Genomic DNA, 13,201 nt, shown 5'->3' on the forward strand with positions numbered 1-13,201 from the left:
CCCATGGAAAAGTCTCCTACAAGACTGGTCCCTGGTGTCAAAAAGGTTCAGGATGGCTAATCCAAAAGACTTCTCCCAGGCTTTGCAGGCGGGTGGGTGGTGGACTTCTCCCAGGATTTGTGGGTGGGTGGTGGACTTTTCCCAGCTGCTAGCTCCTGCCCAGGCCCCTCGGGCTCTGTGGGAACACTGTAGCCTACCCCAAGGAGCCAGTGCATTCCCAAAAAGAGGGCCCAGGGACGGGGTTTGGGGGAGACCTTGAGCTGCTCTGAGGAGAGAGTGGGGAAGGACATGTAGACTTAGAGTTGTATTTTATTTTATTCTGTGGGAATTTTTAAGACTTAAGCCTGGGAGGTAACATCTCAAGTAACCCTGATAGAACAGCTCTGAGGAGGTGGGAGCGGGAGGAGAGCCAGGTTATGTAGAAGTTTTGCAACAAAGGGCAGGTAGTCAGAACATCAAAAGATGTTTGATAATGAAAGAAAACGAGATATCCCCAGTCAAGGAACTCAGTGCTTTTTTATGGGTGGGTGATGCAAGAGTCTGGGTTCACTGACCTCACTCCTTCAGTGTGCACCTCAGCTGTGTGGGGCCAGCACCCCACGTTTTCACACCCTGAGTTTCCCCAAGGCTCACCATGGGGACGTGGCTGCAGTCTGATGGCTGATAGCTGGCAGGCTTCTTTTCTTCCTGAGTTCCCTCAGGGCTCACTGACTCAGGTTGGAGGGATACAGTCGCAAATAACTGTGACATCCTTGTTTACTGATACTCCATTTCTCAAACGTGATCATCGCACAGACCAGAGGAGCTGACCATCTCAACTACAAATGCCCAGCAAGGCGGGACGGGGAGGGGACAGGAGCCAAGGTGACCTCTACTGAATGGGACCAGACTGAGGGGGCAGGAGCACAGCAAGAAGGAGGGGGAGAGGTAGAGAGACAGAGAGATGTGCTGGGGAGGGGAGGAAGCAAGAAGGAGGAGGGAGGAAGACAGAGAGACATGGGGGGGGGCAGGACAGGTGGCAGTGCTCAACACAGAAGGTGCACAGGGCCATGGGCCTGCTCCACACACCTTGGCCGCCCCGGGGTCAGGGCCCCTTGGGGGAACCTATGGCATCTGGCCTGGAAGACGAGTGGGATGGACAGTGCATTCCCCCAAACCTCAACCTTGGTGACATGTCACCTCTGGAAGCAAGGCTGAGACCAGGTGCCAACATACACAGACACCCAGCGCACACACAGGCACCCAACGTGCACCTTCTGGGAAGGGTACTTCCAAGGCGCCCAGGGACCCGCCCAGCATGCAGTCAGGCCAGGGGCCGGCTCTGAAGCACTGCTCTGTGGTGGAGCAGCCCCAACGGTCCTGCCCCCTGGGAGCGTGTACTGGGGTCTCTGTGCCCAGAAGACTCAGATAAAGGTTTTAGGAGGATTGAGGTGACTGTATGGGGAGAGGGACATGGGGAGAGGGCACCTCCCAGGCTTAGGGCCCACAGTCATGCAGCGTTGCTTTCAGATAGAGCATAGGAGTCTGTGCTGGGGGTTCAAGATGTCAGGAAATGGGCCTCGTTCTCCCCAGGGTGAAACGGAGGCTTGAGTGCCCTCAGCTCCACCCCAGGGTCATGGAAACTCGGGCTGGCGAAGTTGTGTTAGGGCAGCTGCAAACAAGCTGAGCCCTGTCAGTGCAGGCAGGAGTCAGCTATCTGGAGCACAGCTCTGTTTGAAGGTGTGCATGGCCTGGGGTGGGGGTGGGGAGCAGTGGTGGGGTCACCCCTTGACTTTGACCCAGGAGGACAGGCGATAACGGGGGATTTGAGTCGTGCAAGGACTTGCCCAGCCCACTCCTATCTCTCAGATGTGGCCTGGTGGAGAGGTTCTGACAGTCACATGGTTTTGCACTGGAATACAGAAACGTGCAGGGTGACGTGGTCACATCCAGCCATGAGGGAATGCTGACTTTTGTGGCAATATTTGAGAGATCCACAGAACATGCACAAGTGTGTAGGAGACTAAAGTCCCACGATGAGCGCTTTTGATACTATTTTTATATAAAATGCAGTATGAATAGAGAGAACAGACATCTTTTTTCCCCCAAAATTTGGTAGAAAAGTTTAAAAGATGACACCAAATCAAGCTGCAAATTAAAGTTCAATTTGAAGACATGAAAAATCACTTAAGCCAGGTTCTTAGATCTTTACTCCATAAAACTAAATATTAATGATACAAAACAGTGCAGTCAAACCTGACTGGTTGAAAATTTTCAGTTGTTCTTCCCAAGGAGTCATGGGTCAAAGAGGAAGTCAGGCTTCTGGGGGTAAACACCTGTCACCAGAGTGGGTGGGGCCCCGAGAAAGGGCCCACAGAGAATTCCCTGTGAGAGCTTGTTCATTTCCTGGTGCTACTACTAAAATGAAAGAAACAGTTAACTCAGAAATGGGACAAAATGGACAAACAAAGTACAGAAAGAAGGAAGTAAGGAGAAAAACAGAAATTCATTAATTGGAAAGCACATACAACTTGTTTTTTTAAAAATCCAAAAGGAAATTCCTCAAAAGATTAAAATAACACAGCATAAGGAATGCTCTGGTCAATTTGACCAAGAAACAGAGTAAAAGCAGATATCCCCCAAAACGAATGGGGCTGGAGGACAGGGCTTACAGTATGGGGGGTCTGTGCACAGCCCCCTCCCCCAAAGGTGACTGTGATGTCTGGGAAAATGGGCACAGAGCACTGGCCACCCCCAACTCGACCTCAGTTCATCTTTGGCAGAACCTCCATCTACAGAGACTTGACTGCCTTTTCATTTAATGCAGTCCCACTCATGTCTCAGGAGGAGCTGTCTGTCCTGTGAAACTTGGCAAATTATAGTTACAGTTCATTTCTTAAGACTAAATGAAACAGGATCGCCGAGGAACTCCCTCTTACATGGTGTTAGTCCAGCACCCGGAGGGATGGATGAGGACCACTGACTGCTGCTGGGAGAGGACTCCCCTGAGCCAGGCCCACATCGACCACAGGGAACTTTGGGAGGTGGGAGACCCACACCAGGGGGGAGACTCGGATGCAGGAGGCATCACCCTGGCTAGGCGGGCTGGAGGGGGATTGGGGGGATGCAGGCAGAATGATAAGAAGACCGGGACGGGGAGGATGGGGAGGTGAGGCCAGGCACTGGGCAGTGTCCCACCCCGCCCACTGGTGGTCCCCCCTGGAAGATCTGAGTGCATCAGCCTGCATTGCGGGGAGAGACCAACCCCAAAGCACAGGAGGGATTTGGCCTGGGAGGGCGACCCCAGGGCTGAGAAGGTGGGGCGGGGGGAGGGAATGGTCGCTGTGGGAAATGGGTGTGAAGTCATGTGGAGGCTGTGAGGCCCAGAGTACATCTCAGCCCAGTGCGCGTCTGACCTTCCTCCCACACAGTGCAAGGCTCCAGGGCACGGGGACTGACCTGTGACTGAGGGCCAGGCTGCCAGCACCCTGTCCACTTCACAGCCTCAATTGCCATCACCCATGGCATTTCCCCTGCCTCTCCTCTTGCTCCCTCGGACCTTGTTGCTCACCACCCTCTTCTCCCGCTGCCTGTTTCCCTGTCACCACCAGCTGGGGCTGGACCCTCAAGAGATGAGGCAGACAACGGGGGTCCCATGGCCTTTAACCCACTTAAGCAGGGCAAGGTTTAAAGAATCAAGTTCATTGAGATGCAAGTTAAATGAATTAATCATGCTGGGAGGTGTGCAGTTCAGTGCATTCTGACAGCTCAGCCCCCACCTCTCCACCCACCCCATACAGAGCATTGTGCATTCACCCAGAGAGACCCCAGCCCCTCCCAGCCACTGTCCCCCCCCACCCCACCCCACCCCCAGATGCAGGCAGGCACTGAGCGACTCCCTTTGGGACGGTTTTGAGGGCTGAGGGTTTATCGCGAGCTGGGCTGTGTGCTCAGTAGTGCTTCTGGGACCCACTCAGAGGCTCCTCCTGGGGGCTTGGAGTAGATTCCATACACAGGCACGCCTCCCATGCTCACCCTTCACTCCTTAGTGGACGTGTTGGTAGTTGACAGTTTTAAGGATTATAGATAAAATGCTGCAAACATCTGTGCACCAGTTTTTTGGTGAATATATGAGTAGATGCATAAAAGTGGACTGTGGGGTCTTACTGAAGGTGCACATCTAACTCTGCGAGAAACTGCCTGGCTGTGTTCCAAGACAGTACCATTGCCTTTTCACAGCCTTGTCGACACTGAGTGCTGCCAACTCCTTAAACATCAGTCTTTTTCACCTGGAGCATGTTCCCGTGTGCCTATTAGTTGTTTGTGTGTATCTTTGTTAAGTGCTGTTCTGTTAGGAAGCATTTAACAGGAGGCTTCCTGTGTGCTGATCTGTCATGATTCCTCTATTCCTTATTAATCCTTGAATATTCAGGGATTAAGAGGAGCTGGCTCCCAGGGACTCAGGAATGCATGCATTTCCTTCGTTAGCTTTGGTATGGTGAAAAGTAACTATTTACGACCCTCTTCCTTTCTGATAGGGAAAGTGATTATTTACAACCCTCTCTCTTTGACATGAATTCTAGCCTCATGTTTCCTTGATAATTTGTAAGATTTTTGATCCTTATCTCTGCTGAAAAAGCTACCTTGTAAGACAGTATATATACCCACACCATGTTGAATAAAACACCCTTGTTCCATCAGAGCTTGTGTCTTTCTTCATCTCTCTCTCTCTCTCTCTCTCTGTCTCTCTCCTTCAGGCTAGTTCTTTGGAGTGCAGAGGCCCACTGAAGCTTACTTACTTGCCCGGGCTTTCAAGACCTCCTCGAGAGGGCACCCTGAGCCTACGTAAGCAGTGCAAACCCTTTGTCTTAGGGTTTTATTGGTTTTCTGTGTAAACCAGAGGCTATGAGCCTCTTTCTTTCTTTTACTTTCTTATCGTCAACTCCTTACCACCAGGTTCTGGTCCATTAAAGGACCCCAACACTGTTCAAATTGAGGTAGGAGATTGATGGGCTCCAAGTTGGACATTTGTAATCAGCCAGCCTCCTCTTTGCATTTCCTGAGACAAGAGATAGGTGGGCTCTAGTTGAGGAATGTACAATCAGTCTCCTGTTTGCCCTCCAAAATGGAAGTAACAACCAAAGCAGGGTAAATAGTCCTTGTCCCTTGTAAACATCTCAAGGAAATAATCATGGCAAGGACAAAGGGAGGCAAAACCTTGTCTGAGTAAGGGATTAATAGCTCTCTGTCTCCCCATTTTAAGATAAGGGAGACACTACACATGCACAGAAAGGCTCCTTGGGGTCAAAAATCAGAGGATAATTCCAGGCCATAATGAGTCTTGCTCCTCCCAGAAGCCTTCACTTCAAGATCCATCTTGGCTCAAGAGCGTGGGCTCCCCCAGGGGAGGGTCCTGAGACAAATTAACCAGGGTGGTGGTGGGAGGAACAAAGCAAGATGATTGGCCTGAGGGAAGACAGGCCTGGAAAACTGCCTCCTTATAAAGGATTTAAACTACCAAAGGCATGACTTTCTCTCTGAGCTTGCCCATGCACCTTTCTGTATGTACTTTTCTTTTCAATAAATGTCTTGCTGCTGCTGCTAAGTCGCTTCAGTCGTGTCCGACTCTGTGCGACCCCATAGACGGCAGCCCACCAGGCTCCGCCGTCCCTGGGATTCTCCAGGCAAGAATACTGGAGTGGGTTGCCATTGCCTTCTCCATAAATGTCTTACTTTCCTCTTTACCTTCTGCCTCCTTGCCTGAATTCGTTCTTGACTAGGCAAGGACTAGGGACTCAGCCCTAACTGCTGGCTCCTGTGGTCCACTGGTCAGGATCCCCATCTGGAAAACTGAGACCTTGCTTCCACCTACCACTCGCTGCTGCTTGCTGCAAGCTGCCATTTACTGCTGTGGGCTTCTGAAATCAAAACCTTTTGTGTATTTTAAAAACAGGGTATTTATCTTCTCTTTGGTAAGTTGTAAAGGTTACTATGTATTCTGGTTACCAATTCTGTGTTAGATACATGGGATATTAATATTCTCCTCCAGGTATTGTAGTTGTTTTTCAGTCTCTCAGTCATGTCTGACTCTTTGCAATCCCATCAGCTGCAGAATGCCAGGCTTCCCTGTCCTTCACCAACTCCCAGAGCTTCCTCAAACTCATGTCCATTGAGTCAGTGATGCCATCCAACCATCTCATCCTCTGTCACCCACTTCTCCTCCTGCCCTCAACCTTTCCCAGCATCAGGGTCTTTTCTAATGAGTCTGCTCTTTGCATCACATGGCCAAAGTATTGGAGCTTCAGCTTCAGCATCAGTCCTTCCAATGAATATTCAGAATTATTTCCTTTAGAATTGATTGGTTTGGCATTTGAGTCAGTTCTAATGAGGTAGATGAAACTGAAGTCTATTATACAGAGTGAAGTAAGTCAGAAAGAAAAACACCAATACAGTATATTAATGCATATATATGGAATTTAGAAAGATGGTAACAATGACCCTATATGCAAGACAGCAAAAAGGACACAGATGTAAAGAACAGACTCCTGGACTGTTGGAGAAGGAGAGGGTGGGATGATTTGAGAGAATAGCAATGAAACATGTATATTACCACATGTGAAATAGATCACCAATCCAAGTTTGATGCATGAAACAGGGCACTCAAAGCTGGTGCACTGGGACAACCCAGAGGGATGGGATGGGGAGGGAGGAAGGAGGGGGTTTGGGACCAGGGGACACATGTACACCTGTGGCTGATTCATGTCAATGTATGGCAAAAACCACCACAATATTGTAAAGTAATTAACCTCCAATTAAAAAAAAAAAAAAAAAAAGAATTGACTGGTTTGATCTCCTTGCTGTCCAAGGGACTCTCAAGGGTCTTCTCTAGCACCACAGTTCAAAAGCATCAATTCTTTGGCACTCAGCCTTCTTTATGGTCCAGTTTTCACATCCATACATGACTATTGGAAAAACCATAACTTTGACTAGATGGGCCTTTGTCAGCAAAATGTCCCTGCTTTTTTAATACACTGTCTATATTTGTCATACCTTTTCTTCCAAGGAGCAAGCATTTTCTAATTTCATGGCTGCAGTCACCATCTGCAGTGATTTTGGAGTCCAAGAAAATAAAATCTGTCCCTGTTTCAATTTTCCCATCTATTGACTTTAAATTTAAATATGACATATAGCTAGTGGCTCCCCAAATGGACAACACAGGTCTAGAAGTTTTACAGATAAAGCTTTTAAACTTAGATTTGTCAACTGAAAAAAAAACAACACCATGTGAGAGCCATGCGTTCAGTTTTATTTGGAGACTTGTGAAGGACTGGAGCCCAGGAGACAGCCTCTCAGTTCTGAGAGCTGCTCTGCAGGGGTAAAGGGGTTGGTCAGTACATAAGTGATTTTGGCGAAGGTACACGTGCAATGAAATAGAAGTTCCCCACTGGTCACCAGAGGCAGATGCCTCTATTAATGGTTTTCGTAATTGTGTTCATAACATTTTCTCCTAAAAATATCTAACTCTTTGAAGTCCTGTTCTTCCAGTTTTCCCAGAGCTCTTCACCCAGAGTGCCTCATTCCTGATCTCTACCCTGAACTCCTTCCAGGGTGTGTTAAAGGTCAAGACTGCAGTGGCCAGTGATTTGATGCTCATAGTATTAGATGGCAAAAGGCTCTTCAGTCATCATGTTCATGCCCATTTCGGATGAGTGTTTGTGAATGCAGATACCCAGTGGATATCCAGCTGTCCTTGACTGGTCTTCCCCCAACTGAACTCTTCTGACACCTTTGTTGAAAGTCAGTTGTCTACGTACATGTAGGTCTTTTTCTGGACTCTATCCATTCCCTTTGATTTCTCTGTGTATGAGCCCTCCCACTTTCCTCTTCTTTCTCGAAATTGTTCTGGCTATCGAATGTCCCTTACATTGCCATGTGAGTTTCGAATGAGCTTCTCAATTTCTACAAAATAAAAAGCATGTTGAGATTTTGATTGGGTTGTATTGAATCTATACACCAACTCTGAGAGAATTTTCACCCAAGCAGTGAGTCTCTCAATCCATGAACATGGTACATTGCCCCAATTTTTAGATATTCTTCAATTTCTCAAAACAGTGCTTTGTCATTTTCAGTTAACCTGAAAAATTTCATTAAATTATGTATTTTATGAAGAAGAAGAAAATAATTAACCTACTGAAAATTTTCATGTTCTTTACACTGAAACTACAAAACATTGCTGAGAGAAATTGAAGGTAGTTTATGATTTTAATGTGGTTCCCCAGGTGGTGATAGTGGTAAAGAACCCACCTGCCAATGCAGGAGACTCAAGAGAGGCAGGTTCTATCCCTGGGTTGGGAAGATACCCTGGAGGAGGGTATGGCAACCCACTCCAGCATTCTTGCCTGGAGAATTCCATGGACAGAGGAGCCTGGTGGGCTACAGTCCATAGGGTTGCAGAGTCAGACACGACTGAAGCAACTTAGCACATATGATTTTATTGTGACTATAGTTGTGTTTTCAAATTTTTATTTACCTATTATTTGTTGCTAATGTATAGAAACACTGTTTTTCGTATCAACTTTGTGTCCTGTTACCTTGCTAAATTCACTTATTGATGCTAGTATTTATGGATTGATTCCTTAAACTTTCCTGCACTCACAATCATGATGTCTGTTAGTAGAGATTTTCACGTCCTCTTTTCCAATTGTTCTGCCTCTATTTCTTTTTCTTACCTTATCACGTTGACTCTCATGTGAGAGCCAACATCCTTGCCTTGCTCCCAGCCTCAGAGCGTCTAGTCTCTCACCACTAAGAAGGATGTTATGTGGATATTGTAAAAATAGCTTGTGTCCAGTGTCCACTGCCAGTGACCTCAGGGCTGCTGGATGGAAAACCCTTCTAACCCCAGATGCTTCACATAGCTGGTGTTTCTCCATGTGGGAGAGAAGGCTAAGGATGCTGATGCTTCTGGAGGGTGAGGAGGCTTCTGTGTTAAGCAGGAAGGGCAGTCTTCAAACACGCAAATTCTACCTTGCACTGGCCCTTTTTCCACTGGTTATTTTAATGTCTTTTGAGCACTTTCCTATTGTTATTTGATTTTAGTATTATTATTCTAAGCAGGTTCTGTATGGTTCCAAAAAGGTCTAAATGCCTCTCATCTCTCCTTAGATGGGTTTTTCAGCCATGAATTTATAATAGTGACTATTGGGAGACTTGGAGGAGGGGTCCCTGTGAGCAGGCTGGGGTCGACCCATTGGACCTGCTGGGCCAGGACTTGTCCACAGGGGCTTGTCCCCCAGGGGGACACTATAGGGATGCTGTAGTTGTGCTCTGCTCTGGGTCAAGGAAGGGGTGGAGGCAGGTGCAGGCCAGGGTGGAGGACACGCCATGTAAGGAAGGGACAAGGATGGCCCTCAGTTTGTGGCTCACTGGGAGGGTGGATGACCAGCTCAGCCACCACCGACTTCAGAGCTTCATGGAGAGGTGGTAAGGCTACTGGACCTGGCTCAGCCTCCCAAAGTTCACTGTGACCCCTGCATCTCTCCTGAGGACCAGGGTGGGGGGTGGCTGGTGGGGGGGCTGTACTGGGTGAGCTTGAAAACCCAGGGTGGGGACAGGGACATGCCCCATGTCATCAGTGCTCCCCTGCCCCATTCCCAGACCTCTGGGGCTCGCTGCCACCCATCCTTGTGCCAGTACCTCACCACCCCTCCCCCGCCCCAGCCACCAACCCAGCTGATTTCAAAGCATCCAATTGAAGGCTGCTTAGGGGCTGGAGAGACCCAGGCATGGCCTCTGCAGAGCTAGGGGCGGGCTCAGCCTGTGGGCCTGAAGGAGGTGACAAGATGAGGGGAGAGGCCCATTTCCAGGCTGCGGGTAAACAACTGAGAACCATCCCTCACTGCTGGCCCATGCTAACAATGAAAGACCTTGCCATCGGGTGAATCACATCTCCATAAAGCTGTGAAGGACTGCTGTTTAAAAAGCAAACCCTGGAGCCACTCAGAGGACCTGACTGGGCTGCACAAGTTGGAAGAGTGCTGCAGTGAGACACCACAGACTGCAGAAACCACATCCTGACACATGCACAGTGACTGCTGTGTCTGGAAGAGGCAGTAAACACCAATCACATGTCACTGCTCTGATTGTACCTCTCTGTGTGTGCAGGGTGTGTGTAAACACGTGTGCAAGAGTGTGAGTGTGTAAAGACATTGAGAGGACTCAATGATCTCTGGTCCAGCCCATAGAGACTGCAGGGTCAGGTGGGTCAGTAGTGCTTACTCCACATCCCTGGCCTTCCATCACCCATCCATTACCCCACCTCCCCCACCCCTCCCCCATCCTTCCACCCCTCCCCTCCCTACTGCTCCCCTCCCCACCCCTCCCCTCCCTGCCTCTCCCCTCCAGCCCTCCCCCTGCTTCCAGGTGCACACTCTGGTTCTCTCCCCTGTCCACCTCTGTGTGTGTCAGCTGGTGGTCCCCCCAGCCCCACTTGCAGCTCAGGAGGCAAAGACTGTCCCCTCTGGAGGTCCCAGGACCCAGAAGAGGGAGGCGCACGGAACAAGTGAGCAGGGCCCTCAGGTTAGAGCATCCTCTATGTTCTGTGGTGCTGTCCTCTGCTCCTCTGTCAGGTGAGAGCAAGGAACCGGAAGAACCCATGCTGGCAAGAGCCTCAGGCCAGTGGCCAGCCACAAGGGGGCAGTGCGGCTCTGCATGTAGCTGTGTAACACGTCTGGCCTGGGGACACTGAGTGGGTCCCTGGGTGGAGGGACAAGCACGTCACTGTTGTGCCTGGACCGGGTCAGGAGGGGGCACCTTGCCTGGAGCAATCCCAGGGCCCCAGCCCTTCCTCAGCAATCCCTCCAGCTGAGCCCCTCGTGGATACCCACCCCCATTGTCCTCAGGCCAGCCTGGGCTGAGCACACTCCTGTGGGGGCTCTGCCAGACCCAGAGCCTGCCTGCCTGCCTGCCTGCCTGCCTGCCCGCCCTGCCCCATGCCAAAGTGATGGTGGGACAACATGTACCCCTGCTTCGTGGCTTTCGCACAGACCTGGGGCACGAGGAACTCTTTCTCCTAGCAATGTAGAGCCAACAGATTCTCCCGCGTTGAAGCATGCATATTCGCAGCACTGGAATCTCACTACCTCACATTGCCCCAGAGGAGGAGCCCACCCAAGAGGTGATCAACACTAGCCCTCCCGAGCTGTGAGGCCAGTGACCAGACCCAGCCCCTGATCAGGACCGGTGCAGCCTGGTCAGAGGGCAGGGGCCCTGGGGCGGGCACTGCACACTGTGAGCCTCCGCCCCCCCCCCCCCCCCGGGAGCAGAGATGCTGCTGAGTGACAAGCCTCTCGTTATCCTGTAGTGACTATATTGGAGGATCCCCCCGAACCCCAGGACACAGTCCCAGAGAAGTCACTGCTGGGGGCTGTGCTTTCACATCTCCTGTCTCCACTGACCTTCACTGTGTCCTCATGGCACCAACATCACTAGACCTGGCAATTATTATTACTGAAAAAAAAAAACTCTTTATTTGACTGTGGCTGGATCTTAGTTGCAGCATGTGGGATCTAGTTCCCTGACTAGGGGTCCAATTTGGGCCCCCCGCACTGGGAGTGTGGAATCCTAGCCCCTGGACTACCAGGGAAGTCCCTTTTATTACTTTTTTACTGTGGTTAAAACATACATAACGTGAAATGGACCATCGTAACCGATTTTAAGTGCACAGCTTAGGGTCATTAAGTTCATTCACACTGTTGAGGAAACATCGCCACTGTCTGTCTCTAGAACTTTCCATCTTTCAAATGGACACTCTGCCCCCGTGAAACACTCCCCCTCCCCCACCATCTCCTTTCTGTCTCTATGGCTTTGACTCCTCCAGGGACCTCGTATCAGGGGGTTGTTCAGCGTCTGTCCTTCTGTGACTGGCTTATTTAGCTGAGTATCACTCTGGGGTTCCCTTGTGTTACAGCAGGGGTCAGCGTGTCCTGCCTCCTGAGGCTGAACAATACTCCATCAAGTGCATGGACCATGTTCTGCTTGTCCATCATCCTCCAGGGGACACTCGGGTCGCTTCCACCTTCTGACTGTCGGGCTGCTATGCCGACAGTTATTGCTACTGACAAATTGAAGGCAAACATTTTTGTTGGGGTTTGGGGTTTTCCCTACTTTATTTTACTTTTATACATTTTTAAACTTTTGTTACTCTTATTTTACTATTAACCCACCGTCCAGATTTACTGCTGCTGCTGCTGCTGCTGCTGCTGCTAAGTCGCTTCAGTCGTGTCCGACTCTGTGCGACCCCATAGACGGCAGCCCACCAGGCTCCGCCGTCCCTGGGATTCTCCAGGCAAGAACACTGGAGTGGGTTGCCATTTCCTTCTCCAGTGCATGAAAGGGAAAAGTGAAAGTGAAGTTGCTCAGTCGTGTCTGACTCTTAGCGACCCCATGGACTGCAGCCCACCAGGCTCCTCCGTCCATGGGATTTTCCAGGCAAGAGTACTGGAGTGGGGTGCCATTGCCTTCTCCAGATCCTAATGATTTTGAACAGGCTTTCCTGGTGGTTCAGTGGTAAAGAATCCGCCTGCAATGCAGGAGACTCAGGAGATGTGAGATGGATCCCTGGGTCAGGAAGATCCCCTGGAGGAGGGCATGGCAACCCACTCTAGTATTGCTGCCTGGAGAATTCCATGGACAGAGGAGCCTGATGGGCTACAGTCCATATGTCGCAAAGAGTCAGACATGACTGAGCACACATGCTGGCTATGATTTTGGACACATGCAGCAGTGAGCAGTAGCTGGAAGAGAGACCTTAGTTTTCTGCCCAGGAGCCCTAGCTGCCAGACCACAGAGCCCAGCAGATAAGGCTTAAATTTCCAGTCCTTGCCTGTCTGGACAAGAAGGAATTCTGACTCGGAGGTGGACGATAAAGAGAAAAGTAACATGTTTGTTGGAAAAAACAGAGTACCTGTGGAAAGACGCATGAGTGAGCTCTGTGACGGGGTCTTGAGAGTTGCCCTTGGGAAAGTTTATCATCAGAAACACAGCACAACTGCAAGTGGGACAGCTTCCAGAGAAACAGCGTGTTTAGTTCAGACAGAAGCAAGGCCGAGATGCGCACCAGGAGAGAAAGGGTGTGGGCGCCCCCATAGTGAGGAGGAACGCAGTAAAGAGGTGGTTAAGTCAATCATATAGGACGGTTCTCTGGGTCTTTTTTCAACCTTTG

The sequence above is a fragment of the Giraffa tippelskirchi genome, chromosome 2, assembly GCF_054371585.1.
Source record: "Giraffa tippelskirchi isolate mGirTip1 chromosome 2, T2T-mGirTip1v1.2.pri, whole genome shotgun sequence".
NCBI classification, from domain to species: Eukaryota; Metazoa; Chordata; class Mammalia; order Artiodactyla; family Giraffidae; genus Giraffa; species Giraffa tippelskirchi.